This window comes from Macrobrachium nipponense, chromosome 31 (genome assembly GCF_015104395.2).
Source record: "Macrobrachium nipponense isolate FS-2020 chromosome 31, ASM1510439v2, whole genome shotgun sequence".
In the NCBI taxonomy this organism is placed as follows: domain Eukaryota; kingdom Metazoa; phylum Arthropoda; class Malacostraca; order Decapoda; family Palaemonidae; genus Macrobrachium; species Macrobrachium nipponense.
The window spans coordinates 33,713,488-33,729,201 of NC_061093.1; the positions used below are offsets into that span (position 1 = coordinate 33,713,488).

General features: G+C 38.4%; 1 protein-coding gene across 4 annotated transcripts in view; it reads left to right on the plus strand.

Moving 5' to 3' along the window:
• The window catches only part of LOC135206757 (uncharacterized), a 40,386-nt gene that overhangs the window by 197 nt on the left and 24,475 nt on the right, over positions 1 to 15,714 (plus strand). The window contains exon 1 of one of the 4 annotated variants that reach the window (XM_064238250.1): positions 87 to 127. The exons of 2 other annotated variants lie outside the window; for them this stretch is intronic. The gene's annotated coding sequence lies outside the window, so the exon portion shown is untranslated. Of the gene's footprint in view, positions 1 to 86; positions 128 to 362; positions 501 to 15,714 lie in introns of those variants that run through there. One more of the 4 variants, XM_064238251.1, reaches the window with a different exon arrangement.

The window sequence follows — 15,714 nt, forward strand, 5'->3', positions numbered from 1 at the left end:
TTTCTCCCCCCTCCAGCCGCAGCCACGCTGTTTTCCCTCGGTATCAATACGAATGTTACATATTATAGTGAAAAATAAGTGAAAAGCAAAAGGACATAGTGATCAGCCGTCCCCAGGGAGTCCAACGGTGCTCTTTTTTTATCGTTTTTTTCTTCATTTTGTGTCTCATTAAATGGTCTCATCGGTCGCAGACTATCACGGCATGAATGGAGAAACCGTAACAAGTGCAAAGCAACTGAAATTCAAGGAAGATTCTGTGTAATTTGCGTTTTTTCAGTGTCTGACATTGTCAGTGCCTATCGTCTCAGTGTCTGTGGGCTTCATACGGGCCGAGTGGCCGATTCAATATGGCTGCCGTCCGAAGCCTTGAAAAGATGGCAGTTGTCTGGGCACTTATTCACTCCTCTCCTTCGCGTTATGCTTGCCGGACTGCACATTTATCTTCCGTGGTAGAAACACCCGTCCGGACGTGCTTGTAGGATGAGTTTTAATTGACAGTTGTAAGGAAGTGAAGTTTATTCATGCGAGTTTTGTCCCCTTTGTTTCGATCTGTACGAAATGAACGGATTGTGAGTGTGTATCGGTGATAACTGAAAACCTTTCCATCCACTCTCGCTCAGGCTTCCCTTAGTTTTCATTCAAACACTCACGCGTCAGCAGTAAGGGAATTGTCAATGATTTTCGTCAGTTTTTAAATAAATGCGAATCGAGAAATTTGACTAAAATCGCAAAATTGGTTGCGCTCGTATTGGTGTGAAGGGGGAGGACAGGCGAGGAGAATGGTTTTAGGGAGGGATTTTTGGGGGTGATAGGGGTGGACCTTGAGAGGGGTTTATGTGTTTGGGAGAAGGGGGAAGAGGGACACACGGAGGGACCCTCCCCCAAATATTCGGCGCGAGCTGCAGACGGACTTAGTGTTCGTATTTACCTTCGTGGCTTAAGTGTGGTAATTGAGGGTGTGAATTATCGACGGGAGGGATAACTAATCTGTCTCACCCGTGGTATTGGGATTTTGGGATACATGAGATTAATGTTCAAGTGATATGGAGCCAGTACTGTTTGCGCATTTAGACATTATATTTACGACAGGATAGGGCCTGAAAAAGAGTATTATATTGTCGATCGCAGATATGCTGAATGAGCATCGCTACTTACGGCAATTAGAGGATTAATTGACGTTGAAGGGAAGCATGCGTATATTTTAACAGTGCTTTTTGATATGAGCGATTAATATAACTGAAAGGCGCTGTTCATTCAGTTGACAGCTGCAGTCAAAACAAAGTTTGTTTGGAGCCCGTATCTTTTTAGTAGGCGATCACTCACTCTTTCTTCTTTGCCCTTCAAACAATCAGTTTGCCTTTCCTAAACTGTTGGCTTCCATAGTCTTGATGCTTGCTGGGAGCTTGCTTTTGCGTGAATGGAGTTTTTCCAACTATCTTTGTTCTTATCTAAGAGTTGAGAGAGAGATGGCTAGGGTAATATATTTTATGCATAGCATAAACCAACACACGACTCATCATGTTAGGGTCGAAGGTTCGTCTGGGTGTGGGAGAAGTTATTGATATTTCATTAACTTTTGTATGTATTTATTTTTATCTTAAGAAACCTCATTTGTCATGCAAGACTTTAGTGAGAATAATGCATAAAACCTGCTTTTTGTAACTTGTAAGGGTAATTAATTCTGTAATGACTTGCTTGGTTGACGTATTTTATATACAAGTATAAATCGGTAATTCATCTTTTTCATTTGTATTGGGGGATTACTGTCGGAGGCCTTTTAGAATCGGCCTCTTAGACTTATTTCAAGCTGCCAAGACTTGTCAGCCTTTGCATGCTTATTTCGTATATTTTGAGCAGGAGTATATTAAAATCCCCCCCTTTCTCTCTCTCCTCTCTCTCTCTCTCTCTCTCTCTCTCTCTCTCTCTCTACACACACACACACACACACACACACACACACACACATATATATATATATATATATATATATATATATATATATATATATATATACACACACACACACACATATATATATATATATATATATATATATATATATATATATATATATATATATGTGTGTGTGTGTGTGTGTGTGTGTGTGTGCGCACGCGCTTGTGGGGGTGGGGAAGGTTTAGATTTAAAATTATTATCAAGCAAGATGTTATTTTGTAATGCTGTGTATCAATATAACATAAAAATATGTGCAAAAATGGCGACAGCCTATATATATATATATATATATATATATATATATATATATATATATATATATATATATATAATGGCAGAGGGGAGAAGGTAGGCAAGAATTATAGGGAGAATAATATATTAAAGTTGTTCAATTGGAAAGGAATTGCAGAGTGGAAACGATTATTTTTATAAAGCTAGAGAACACTAACGGAATTGAACATATCCGGGTGACTAAGAGGTTAGACGCAGGAAAGACCAGAACTTGGGAACTTGGGATTATAGGTAAAGATGCTGTAGTATGTTTGTAATAGTGTGATTGATTAGCTGACCGTGCTTAGTAAGGTATTTCTGGATAACGAAAAGGTTCCAAATGTGAGACGTTTAAAAATGAATGAGGAGTAGCTGTATGTAGAATTCAAAGACTTAGAGAAAGTTTGTGATAAAAATGATAACGGAGCAATGTGAAGGATGCTAGCTTGTAATTTTTTAGAAGGTAATTGTTTAAAAGTTGTGGCGGGCTGTATAGATGGGAGAAAAGCATGCACAGAGTAGAATTGGGTCTAAGACAAGAAAGTGTTATGTCTCTTTGGGTGTATTGGTCCAAGAATTAGAGAAAGGGACTTAGGTATGGGTGGAAAGATGTGGGATAAAAGAAAAATAAAATTGATGAGTTCATTCCAGCTCTAGTGAATGTATCTGAATTTGACAGATATAGCTACGTACTATTTATGGGCTGGTATCGACATCTTTCTCCGCGGTCGAGTGGTTAACGTCATATCATTGTAGCATACTGGGCGCATGTTCGGGTCCTGCCATTAGATAAGCTTGTCCAAAACAGAGGTGAAGCGATCAAGAAGTTAATAGGTTATTGTGTTTTATACACACTACGTATTATGTATTATCCTCTACTTGTAAGGAAACTTTAAAAAAATATATAAAATCTTGTGGAGCTTTGTAATCCGGTACATGAAAATCAAAAATAAAAATCCAGGTAAAATGTGAAAATGAACAAGGATTGTAGGCTGACTGAGCCAGACAGATTGGAGTGATCTTCCGCGAAACTTTACTAATATTCTCTCATAGTCTCACGGTTTGATGTTTTCAATTCGGCTAAATTCTGCTTTTATTGCCTAGTTTGCTCGTATTGATTCTTTGCCTTGCGCGCTCTTCTATCACGTGACCCCATGTGTTCACGTATAGTACAGCTGTGAGGTATTTGTTACAGGTTTATAAATCTTATTACAAAATTTTTTTACTCGGTTCCACATTGTGTGTCCAAGTAGACAAATTGGTATCCAAAATTCTACCTTCCGAGGCTAATTCAGAGACGTAAAAGTATTCTATCAATTATAAACTGATATAAAAATGAGTTTAAAAGAAAAATTATTGAAATAATAAAAATGATTAAATTACATAGACGTAGCCCTCTTCTGGAAACCCATCTTCACACACGCTTTTTTATTGATCACCGCTTGCGTCGTACGTTCGTCTCAAGTAGGGAGTGACGACAGCGGTCGACTATCTTTCACTTTCTGGTGGTCTGTTATCGTCCAGTTATTTGATTTGCATTTACTGTAATTTCTCTTTCAATTGGCTCTAGATGCCCGTCGTCCAAACAGCGTTGAAGAGTTTTGAAAATCTGGAAAATTAGAGCTGAACTTTTTTCTTTTTTTTATTTGCGTATTACAAATGTTCTCCTGGCTTACTTCTATGAGGGTTGGATTTTTTATGCGAAATCGTTTTCCTGTATTGATTGAATTAATGGTAGATACTTCATAAGCTGAAGAAATAAGTAGTTTTTCGAATTAGACTGAATTGAAAGGCGCCAACGTGTGATATTATGAAGCGAACTAAGAACGGCAAACATTTTTCGATTTTAATATAATTGTTGCTTATTTATTTATTTTGCTCAGAAAGGAAACATGGTAGGAATGGGTCTTCTTTTATTGTGTTGATTTTTCTGAGATGGTGTTGCAGAGTAATGGTTACGTTGTGTATATATATATTTATATAATTATATATATATATATATATTGTATGTAAATGTATACATGTACGCGGTGGATGGGAAACCCGGTACTATTATCTAATGTAGGCCTACATTTAAAAAGCGGAATATTTGAAGGGGAGAAAAATGTGTGGGCATTATCCTTCATCAAAGTAATAGTTCCTCCTTTACGAAGGTGACAGGGTACTAAATCAGGGAATGCGGAAGTAGCAGAGGAAAAGAAACGTTATGAAACTGTGCAAGTAAAGGTTGCTCACGTTGATCTGAGATGAAAAGCGTCCCCTTGTTGAATTCTCCAGACACATTGAGACTTCTAGAGACATCACAGAAATGTCATCTCATGACAGGTGGAAAGAGATTCTGATAGTTAAACATAATCTGGTTACTGATGAGATATCGTCTGATTCATTCGCAATAAAATTTAATGATTCAGCAGATGATTAAGCAAGTTGGAGTAACCAAGAAGTCAGTATCTCCAAGACATTTTGCTTATTGGTGCGGTTTTGAAACCGATCTAACGATTCGAAACGTGTCGGTTATTGTGTTGTTTCGAAACTACAGAGTGGTATTGGTTCCTTTTATTAATAAGTATCTCAGTCTTCATTCTTCACATTTCTTTATTTCTCTCCCATGGCTGTTCATGTGGTCCTTTCTGCAGTTGTTGTTGCTGCTTTTACCTTTTTGGGTTTAGGATTAGGTCTCGTCTTAGTTATTCCTAACGATCCCTTACCACATGCCAGGTTAAACCATTCAAAATTTGTTGAAATGCGGTTCAATGACGGTTAATACCCTTTCCCCTGAAAGTTGAAAAATTTGTACCTCATTTTCGTACATACTTTCCAGATTTGAGGGCCAGGTCCTCGCTCTGTTCACATTGGGCTGAACAGTAATCCTGATATCTCTTGCCATATTGTCAGACACTGCTATTTTGACTTAATTTACTTCTGGGTAGACAATATTCTGTGTTGACTTATTGTTCACCTCTGGGTTAAACATTACTCCTGTTGTCACCTGCCGCATTGCTTACTTTTGGCTTAGACTAAGTCCCTATTGGTTACAATATTTTTATTCTTGTTTGCATGTGATAGACTGTATTCGTAATGTCGCCTATCCTACTACTTACTTTCGGGTTAGACTTTCTATTTAAAATCAAGGTTAGACAAAACCCTTACTCTCAGCATGGCGTAAATATTTACTTCTAATTTAGACTAAAGGCTCTACATAGTTATTTTCTTTAAGTTTGTCGGTACAACTTTTCTGACAAACTTTATTATATACCTCTGGATTAGACAAGATTGTATTGATCTTGTCCCATAACATACCGTTTATTCCTGTTGTCTACCACTTTATTTTTTATTTCAAGGTAGGCAGCGCTCTTATTCCTACTGAATTTATTGTTTCGTGATTGTCAACACTCTTGTTATTCTTTGGGGATTGGGCGATACTCTGGTTCTGATGTGATTGTTTACGTGTGTGTTGAACAATACTTGTATTGTCACGTACTTTATTGTTCACTTTTCGGTCAGACAGTATTGTTGTCTTGTCTTAAGCTTAACTCACATTGTTCCACACTTTATTGTTTACTCGTGGGTTGAACAATACTCCTGCTGTTCCCTACCTCACTTGCTGCTGTGCTTAGATAAAAAGACTTCTGTTATCCCTTATTTTATCTCAGTCTTCAGGTTTTTGCATAACCTTGCTCTCTTCATTTTTCATTCTTCTTACGTCTAACGTTTGACTTTTAAGTGTTAGATGTAAGAGTAGGAAACTAAAAAATAATAATAGAAATTCTCAAATTCAGACACATGCTCTGCTTTGCTTTTAAGTCTCAAAGTGTTATGAGTTTCTCATACCTCTCCTCTCGATCTGTATTCCCCCCGTAGGGAGGTAGTGCCGTCAGTGCACCTCATGAAGTGCAATGTAGGCATTACTAAAGGTTCTTTGCAGCGTCATTTCGGCCCCTAGCTGTAACCCCTTTCATTCTTTTTACTGTACCTCCATTCATATTATCTATATTATCTTTCATCTCGCTATCCACCCTCCCCTAACAAGCATTCCTAAGTGTAACTGCGAGGTGTTCCTCATGCCAGTCATGGTTCTCTCTGAGTCTCTATCTCTCTGTGTCAAACTTTTTTATTAGGTAACATTTATATGCTTTGTAACGGTTGCATAGCATTGTTTAGTATGATTACACCCACAATACGAGTGTCAGGTGTCCAACTGTTCAGAGATAGGTTTAGAAATCATTTGTTATCGCTCAGTTTCAGAATGAATCGTCTATTGCTTGTTAGAATAGCCAAAAGGGGCGGAATTTCTTGCAGTCGGCGTTTCTGCTTTCGTTTATTATAAGTTTCTTCTCCATACAGGCATATAAGCTCAATAGTTTTCACTTTATTTAAGGTTAAAGTTAGCCGTAATCGTGCATTTGGCGTCGATATAGGACAGGCCACCACCGACCTGTGGTTAAAGTTTCACGGACCGCTGCTCATGCAGCATTATACCGAAAGATAGATCTATTTTCGGTGACCGTGATTATAAGCTGTAGCGGCTATACAGAAAACTCGACTGCTCCTAAGGATTTTTTACTTGATTTCTTTTGTTGGCAGATCTGCAACGTGTAAACGTTTTATGTATTTTTAACGGATCTGCCAGCGTCAACGGTATACGGTACTTTTGATAACAGATCTGCCAACTTCCTGTAACCCTATTATTTTGTTTTATTGTTTATGGGCAGTTATCACCAACAGCAATTCTTCTCTAAACAGTAATTCTTGTAATCGTGTCAGCATTTTTCAATGTATCTGGAGGTAATTTATTTTCTCTGATAATGGCGATATGCCTTCCATATAATACAGAATCTTCTCTCTCTCTCTCTCTCTCTCTCTCTCTCTCTCTCTCTCTCTCTCTCTCTCTCTCTCTCTCTCTCAAAATCACTAGGACACTGTGAATGCACAGTAAAACCTGCTCCTACAGATAAGTGAGCACACGATGTCTCCTCGGATGGACTAACAAGTCTTTGAGACATCCTAATTCTTGTAACTCTCTCTCTCTCTCTCTCTCTCTCTCTGATAATGGTGACGTCTTTCAGATAAACAGATTTCTTTCTTTCTCTCTCTCCTTTTTCTGATAATGGTGAGGTCTTTCAGATATACAGATCTCTCTCTCTCTCTCTCTCTCTCTCTCTCTCTCTCTCTCTCTCTCTCTCTCTCTCGAAATCGGTTGTGACACTATGATGCATGCATTTCCATGTTGTTAGGGTATATGAGTAAGGCACTCATATCCCAACGGCCATATATGTGCCAGTTAAGCAAACTTGAATGGACGAATTGGCTTGCAAAATAGAGCAGTTTATATGCATATTTCATACATAACGCATATCGTATGTTTGCATATGGATATAAGAGGACAGAAGAGTTTGAATAGAGAGTGAAGGTACCAAGCGAAAAATGGAACGTGGGTTTAACTATCGATACCTCGATTTTCATTTAGTTCCTGTGGCCTCAAATATACTTAAGGCTATGTGTATTGCATATATATTTAGCTATATGTATATATTTGTGTCATGGGGGTTTAAAAGTGTTGCATGAGAAAGCTGGTTTATTTTGCACCTGTTGGAACAAATGTCATGTATACATATGTACATATGCATATAAATATGAATAAGTACATACCCATATATATTATATTATATATGTATTTGTGTCAAGTGGGTTTGCAAGTGTGCATGAGAAAGCTGATTTATTTTGCACCTGTTGGAACACATGTGAAAGGGCAGTTCATATGCTGTATATAGTATGGGAAAGGAAAAAGGCTGATTGTCTGTTGGGTTGCTGAAAGGAATACATACCTGGAAGATTGTCGGGATGGGTGAAAGAATCCAGATTGTTAGTTCGAATACTATGGAGAAAAAGTTGAGATAGTGAGTGCGCACGTCCCAGAACTGGAATAGAGAGATCGTGAGTGCGCACGTTCCAGGACTGGAATGATCTTATAGGTACCAGTGCTTCGCCTTTTGGCCTGATTTCTATATTCCGTTCTATTCCTCTACACTTGTCGGAGTTTTGAGTGTTCAAAAAAGGAGAAAGTTGTTTTAGTAGATTCACATCACCCGTGCATCTGATGTCTAGGCCAGTTCCTTACGACGCTCCTGATTGGCTGTTGATAAGCCAATCAAAGGTCTCGAAACTCTCAGTCTCTCTCGAGAGTTCACATAGGCAGGATGTATGTTCCACCTCTCCTGAGGAATACGTCTTTCAAAAATATCCTTCAGTAGAGGTGGAATGTACATCCTGCCCATGTCATCTCTCGAGAGAGACCGAGAGTTTCCAGCCTGTTATTGGCTCATCAACAGCCAATCAGGAGCGTCGTAAGGGACTGGCCTAGTCATCAGGTGCACGGGTATTGTGAATCTACTATTGTCTGTTCGATGAGTGATATTACGAGTGTAAACGGAAACCGGGAAGATAAAGCGTTTGAGAGTTTTGATATGGATGCTGTTACAATGGAAGCGTCGACCCAAGTAGGTATTTTTGAGTGAATGTTATGGATCATGGCGGGATGAAATGGAAGAAGAGGAAGCAGCAGCAGCGAGCCTTATAATGGTCAAGCAAGGAAGGCAGCATTGTAATTTTAAAAGACCGATAAGAGACTTCATATGAACGCCGCACTGCCATAGTAGATTCACATCAACCGTGCATTTGATGTCTAAGCCCGTCCCTGACGACGCTCCTGATTGGCTGTTGATAAACCAATCACAGGGCTGGACACTCCCAGTCTCTCTCGAGAGTTCACATGGGTGAGATGTATGTTCCACCTCTCCTGAGGTTTACGTTTGAAAGACGTATCCCCCAGGAGAGATGGAACATACATCCTGTCTATGTGAACTCTCTCGAGAGACTGGGAGTGTCCAGCCCTGTGATTGGTTTATCAACAGCCAATCAGGAGCGTCGTCAGGGACGGGCTTAGACATCAAATGCACGGTTGATGTGAATCTACTATAGCTGACAGGAGCAGCTGAGGAGTTCCTTCAAAGTTTGTTTCTTTTTCGTAAGCAATGAATCGGAATTTTATGACAAGAAATAACGTTTGAAGTGTCAGAATCAAGGTTTGGTACAATAGTTATAAAGAAAGTTCAAAGTGCTGCTCATGTAGCTTGTTTTTTTTTTTATTATTTTTTTTTACCCTTGTGGAGGTTGACGAAGCAACTTTGATGATGCAAAATTGACTTGCAGTAGGAATTCGTACTTGGTTTGGCAAAAACAGGTGGGAGCACCCCTATTCTTTGTCTCTCCAGTCTATTTTAAGCAGAAGTGAATGCTGTTATACATATATATTGTCTTAATTATTCCTTTTTGCATATATACTTACATATGCATTTATATTCATGTATATATTATATATATCATACATATGTATATGTATGTGTACATACAGTATATGCATGCATGTATGTACATTAGTTTTGGCAGCCTCACATCTATATGACAGTCCACCTGAACCATAATTAAAAAAAAAAACATTAGTGGTGTTGACCCTTGGTCTACTAGGATCGGCAGTTTACCTCTTCATCCTTATTCTTATTCTTTTCTTCTGAATGACAAGTGAGACAAGCCTGAAATATACTGTACATAGTAAGAAAGACCATATAAAAGTAAAATTGTCTCCCGAGATAACTTTTCTCTTGACAACAGACCTGGATTCGCCTTCATGTCAACAGTTCGACAGCACATTAGTAGTTTGATATCTGTTATCAATTTCTGTCGCCAGAACATTTATTATAGTGCCAAGCCGTCTCACACAAGTTGACTCTTAATGACGTCATTGCGCATTCGCCATATTTCGTGGGATTTGCTCTTGTAAATACTTGATTTAAGACAGTTTCCAATGAATGTAGAGTTACTGCTTGACACAAGCAATTAATTTTTGTCTTTCTGATAGTCATATCGTTGCAACAATCAAAGATTGATCCATTAGGTCTAAAGTTTCTGGGAAGTGGATGATTGTAGCAGGCAAATGTTCTGATAAAACGTGCGAGAAACAGTGGTTGTCTTCAATTTTAATATTTTGCACGTTTAGTCTGTAATCACGTGTGCGCTCAAAATCTTTGACTTGAGCAATGAGCATAGGCTTACTTAAGCTAATATGTTTTCTCCTGTACCAGCATATTTTTGCATGCGCAAGTGATGATATATTTAGTGACTGCGGATATTTGTATTGCTTGTTCCTATGTTCAATACATATTGTTTTATTTATAACAGTTTTATTTTATTGTAATTTCTAGTTAACTCAGTGTTCCCATATTGTCTGTCCTTGTAAGTTTTTTTTTTCTTTCCAAATCTTCAGTAATGTCGACGTATAATATTATCTCGAAGTCTCATGTTTTAGAAATTTGATAGCTCATTATTTGCAGTCTTAAATTTCACGATTAAATTGATACGCTTTTAGATTTGTACCTGATACTGTTTCCCAAGCTTATGCCATTGAATTTTTAAAAGTACACGACTTTGCGATAAAAGTTATACGTCGACATTACCCACGATTTGGGTAACAGGAAACACAATATGGGAACTGGAAATTCTAGAAAATATAAAGTAATAAGTAATAGAAATCGTAACATGCAATACAAACATGCAGTCTTTAAATCAATATGCATATGCAAATTTATGCTGATACAAATGGAAGCGTATTAGACTACATATGTTCATTGCTCTCATCGAAAATTTTGAGCGCAACTATGATTACACATTGAATGTACAAAAGGTTACTGAGAACTATGAGTGATAAAAATAAAGACAAGCTCTGTTCCAATTCTGTTTACAAAAACATATGCCTAAACTTAAACCGCTGTGTTGTATTCGCCTGAATTTTACCACTTGATGTAGTAATTATCTTAGGTCTCTACCGTCACATCCACGAGTTTGAATAACGAAAGGTTCTCATAAAATGCGCTGTGGTGACTTAGAGTAATTCAGCAAGACCATTGGGGGCGTTCTGTAGAGCATAGTAATCTATGGTCTTGCCCGAGAGTTATCCTGATCTTAGGAACAAGACGGGAGACTTCCTAAGTACAGGGAGACACCACGTAAATTGTAAAGGAGCCCCGAGCACCTTGTCAGCACCTGGGACGTTCAGTTGCTGACGTGGGAGGGATCTGAAATGTGCAGGAAAGTATGTAGTTAAGAATCAGTCGTGACACAAAGCCTTGCAACTGTAATCTGTTCAAGATAAAATCGACAAGGTAAATAGAACAGCCATTAAAATGCAATCAACTTCGAGTTTGTTAGAAAATACAAAGGCTACATTAAGTCATTAATGAAAAAAAGAGAGAGAAGGTATTTTTTGGTCTGTGGAATGGTACAAAAGCTGTTACCGAGCATAGTTTACGTAAGGCGACTGAATTTGACGTTTGAGGTGAACCAGCAATCGCAAATGACAGTATAGTAGAGACTCCCTTTGATAAACTCGAAATACAATTGAAAAGGTACCAATTAAATTGTATATGATTGGTTCGTTGCACTAACAGCCTCGAACATAATGAATATCTTTATTTGCTCTTTTGGACATATTCATAGAGTGTATTGATGTGATTTCAATTTTGTGTCTTACAATTGCAAACATTTTTAAAGTATAGAAGTTGACCCTTCTAAATATGCATGGCAGACCTCTTTGTCTTCAATTAACTGTTTGTAGAACTGCAGCATAGAGGAATTTTCATCATGCTTAACTTTGATATTTATTAAAGTGAAGTAGTATTTAGTAACGAAACTGGTCTAGCGCCGAAGTCAGAGTCAGCGAACGAGTACAATGTATCAGGACACAAGTTACGCTGGGGGGTGGGAGATGACAGTGGAGGAAATTGTCCTGCGTATCCTTTAATATTTTTTTCCAATGATTTCTTTCTAGTTCTTCTCTTTCTTTATGCTAAGGGTAAAGGAAAGCTGGAGTGCGATTTATGGAAACTATAAATCAAAATATCGGAAGCTGAACGCTAAAAAAAATGGCGCGAAGTTGAAAACCTTGTGATGTATTGCACTTGTTGAGGTCGCCTTGGGGGATCGGCTGTTGGGGTTGATAGTGGGGGGGAGGGGGAATCGCTGGGGGCTTAGCTTGTGCCCGTCTACCGCTCACCACTACAACGAAGCAAAGCAAAACGCTTCCACTCCATATGAAATATTCCAAAATTACTCTCCGCCATTCTATGACCATCGTTCTTTTTTCCTCTTAATTTGTTTCTGCAAATGGATTTTTTCCTCTCTGGTGACATCCCATACTCGGATCCACCTGTTGAGCTAATCTTTTGAAATGTGGCAATAGCTGGAACTATACTGTATTTATTCATTATTTCTTCACGTTAAAGCTCGTACTATACTATACTATTCAACAGTTCTTTGAACGTTGTGGGAGCATATTGGGAAAAACCACGATTTCCTTTGCATTTACGTTCATTCATAAGTTGTAGGTGTAGAACTACCAAACTCGGGTCCGCCTCGTATTCTAGGAATGTGCTAAAACAAGTTATCTTAAAACATTGATTGTAGAGTCAGGGGTTTAATTTTGGGCGTAAACTTTGGGGCATTAAATTGTATTGTCCGAGTGGGAATGAGTTGTGGGTTGGTGCGTTAAAGCATTTCTCTATCATTTTAACAGTTTGTGTGAAATTTGTTGACTTTTCACAGCGTATCATTAGCGTAGCTATTTTGTCTGTTTGTGGATTACATTTATATTTGTGTAGTTTTTTGGGTACATTGAAAAAATGATTAATAGGCCATTATTGGACAAGAAAATTTCTGTCTTGAAACGAGCATGGTAACTTTGTTTAAATGATTTCACGATTTAGATTGTGACCATATATATTTACTATTAATAATTTCGTAGGTGAAATGCACAGAAATGTCGCTGATTACTTCATATTTTATAAAATTATATATTTTCCTAAAACTAATACGAGATTCTGCCTACCACGTAAATGCTGGATTCCTATTGTTGGGTGTTCTTTGGCGTTCAGTAGACTACATTTCCCGTCTATTGTGTACTGTTGGATTTAAGATGATGATCTCTCTCTCTCTCTCTCTCTCTCTCTCTCTCTCTCTCTCTCTTTTGTCAAAGAGAGAAGTGAATCCTTATCCCATGGGGATGAAACCATCCAAGAGATGTACTTTCGATGCTGGAGTAGGGGTACTCGTAGCTGGCGCTGATCAAAACCGAGTAGACCTATGTTCGCTTTCGGGACGATGAAGGAATGCTATAAAAGCGTTTCCTTAAGAATTCAGTATGTCTCCGTTGATTAAAGCAGTGACTTGTTATGTACTTGCTTGTTAGGCGGTTGTGTGGGTCACAGCTGTAGTGAAAAGAGAAGGAAAGAGCATCGTTAGCTTGTACCCTTTCCCTTGTGCATCTCTGTGGATCAAGATGAATCGTGAAACTCTTACTAGTTATTGTGTAGTAAATTTATTATTTCTTTTATATCCCGTAAACTGTTACGTTACTCTTCAACATTGCTTATTTCATCAACAAAGTACGGGGCTATAAATGTATCTTTGGTACAATGGAACATAGATTTGGAGATGAAGCGTATGAACCATCTTATGTGATTACATGAAGAATCTCTCTCTCTCTCTCTCTCTCTCTCTCTCTCTCTCTCTCTCTCTCTCTCTCTCATTGTTATTATGTGTATGACGAAAAATATCTGGTGTGACGCCAGAATGAAAACTTGTCTCTTATCGTGTGATCAGTGAACGTCGGAATTTCGAACGCGTGGAATACCTATTTTTTATTTGCGAATGATACCGATATTCCGTTTATCATCATCTTGCGATCGTATACATCAAATTCAAAGTTCCCGTAAGGGTGAGGGGGGGCGGGGGCCGCCACTTCACCTCATGTGGTGTATTGTAGGCATTATTTAAAGCTCTATGCAACTTCACCTTCGGCCTCTAGCTGCAAACCCTTTCATTCCTTTTACTGTACCTCCTCCAGTCTTACTCACCTTCTTTCAACCAACTTTCCACGTTTTCCTAACAATTTTTTCATAGTGCAACTGCTTGAGGTTTTCCTACTGTTACACCTTTCAAACCAGTCTACTCTCTATTTCCCTTTCAGCGGCGAGTGACCTCATAGTTCCCAACGCTTGGCCTAAATTCTATATCCATTCTAGTCCATCAAATTCAAAGTCGCCCATTTGATTTCAGGGACACTTAGGGAAATTAAAAAGAAATAAGTATTTTGAAATTCATGGTGGCTGCCAGCCGTCAATTTATATAATATTTTCAGATACGCATATCATCATGAATATTTAAAGACTGTTCATTCCTTCGAGTCATGTTATGCTAATATCTTTTACCTCCAAGATGGTTGAAATCTTGCTTAACTGGGACATGCCCTTTATCACTGAAGGTATTAAATGTTTATGCAATATACACTTGACCCATTTGCCATCCCGTGATTGTTTTTGTTCACTTTCTGTTAATTAACAGGCTACCTGTATCAAGTGTTTATGAAACAGGTGTTTGTGTGTGTGTGCAGAGAGAGAGAGAGAGAGAGAGAGAGAGAGAGAGAGAGAGAGAGAGAGAGAGAGAGAGATAGATATGAAGTGTTGATGATGAAACGTGTGTAGATGGCTAGGTGACTGATTTCGTTCAAAGTGGGTCTACCCATGTTTACATCTTAATTTTTGATGCCATGGTTTTTGTAGACCAGGAAACCAACGTTGAACTTAAAAAATAAGAAAAAGAAAACTGGTCTTATATAGAAATAAAACAGTCTACGCAATAAAAAAAATGATCGTTAATCACAAGTTCATTTTGTAGTATGTCTTAAGTCTACATGTTGTTAGACATCGCGATTGCCTTACCATAAGATGAACATATCAGATAAAATACTATGAAAGGCTTAATCACAAGGTCACAGAAACAATTATTTTGAGAGTTTGGTTTCTTTTGAGTGATTTTTTTTGATTACTGATGATGCAAGGCCGTGCTTTACAAATGGAGATATATTCAGCAATTAGTGAATGTTATTGTAGTTGTTTACTAGCAATCTACGGGCATCACCAGTCCCGTTTCATGGGCAGAACCAGCTCCGTTTCAGGGTATACCTTCTCACCCCCACCCCTTTTGGAACTCGGGGGTTGGGGGAGGTAGGATGAAACCCCATTATAAACCATCTTAGGGGTCCTCACTATAACCCTGCCAAGTTTCATACCCATCGGACCAGCCGTTTGGCCGTGATTGAATGACAGACGGACGGACAGACATTACGACCATTGTAGTAAGATTTTCGAATCTTTTGAAAAAAGTGTTTGGTTGAAAATCCTGTCTGCATTTCTTACTTGGATGTAGGATAAGTGCAATGCTACTTTAATGGTTTTCCCAGGAATCATATAGTATGACAGCTGCTGCCCGAATCACAGTAATTGTGAGCCTCAAATAGTGTGTGGGTTTGCCACATCAATCAAACGCCCCTCTCATCTTTTAGTAGTAATCAGGGATTTGAGTCGAATTTTTTTCACAGAA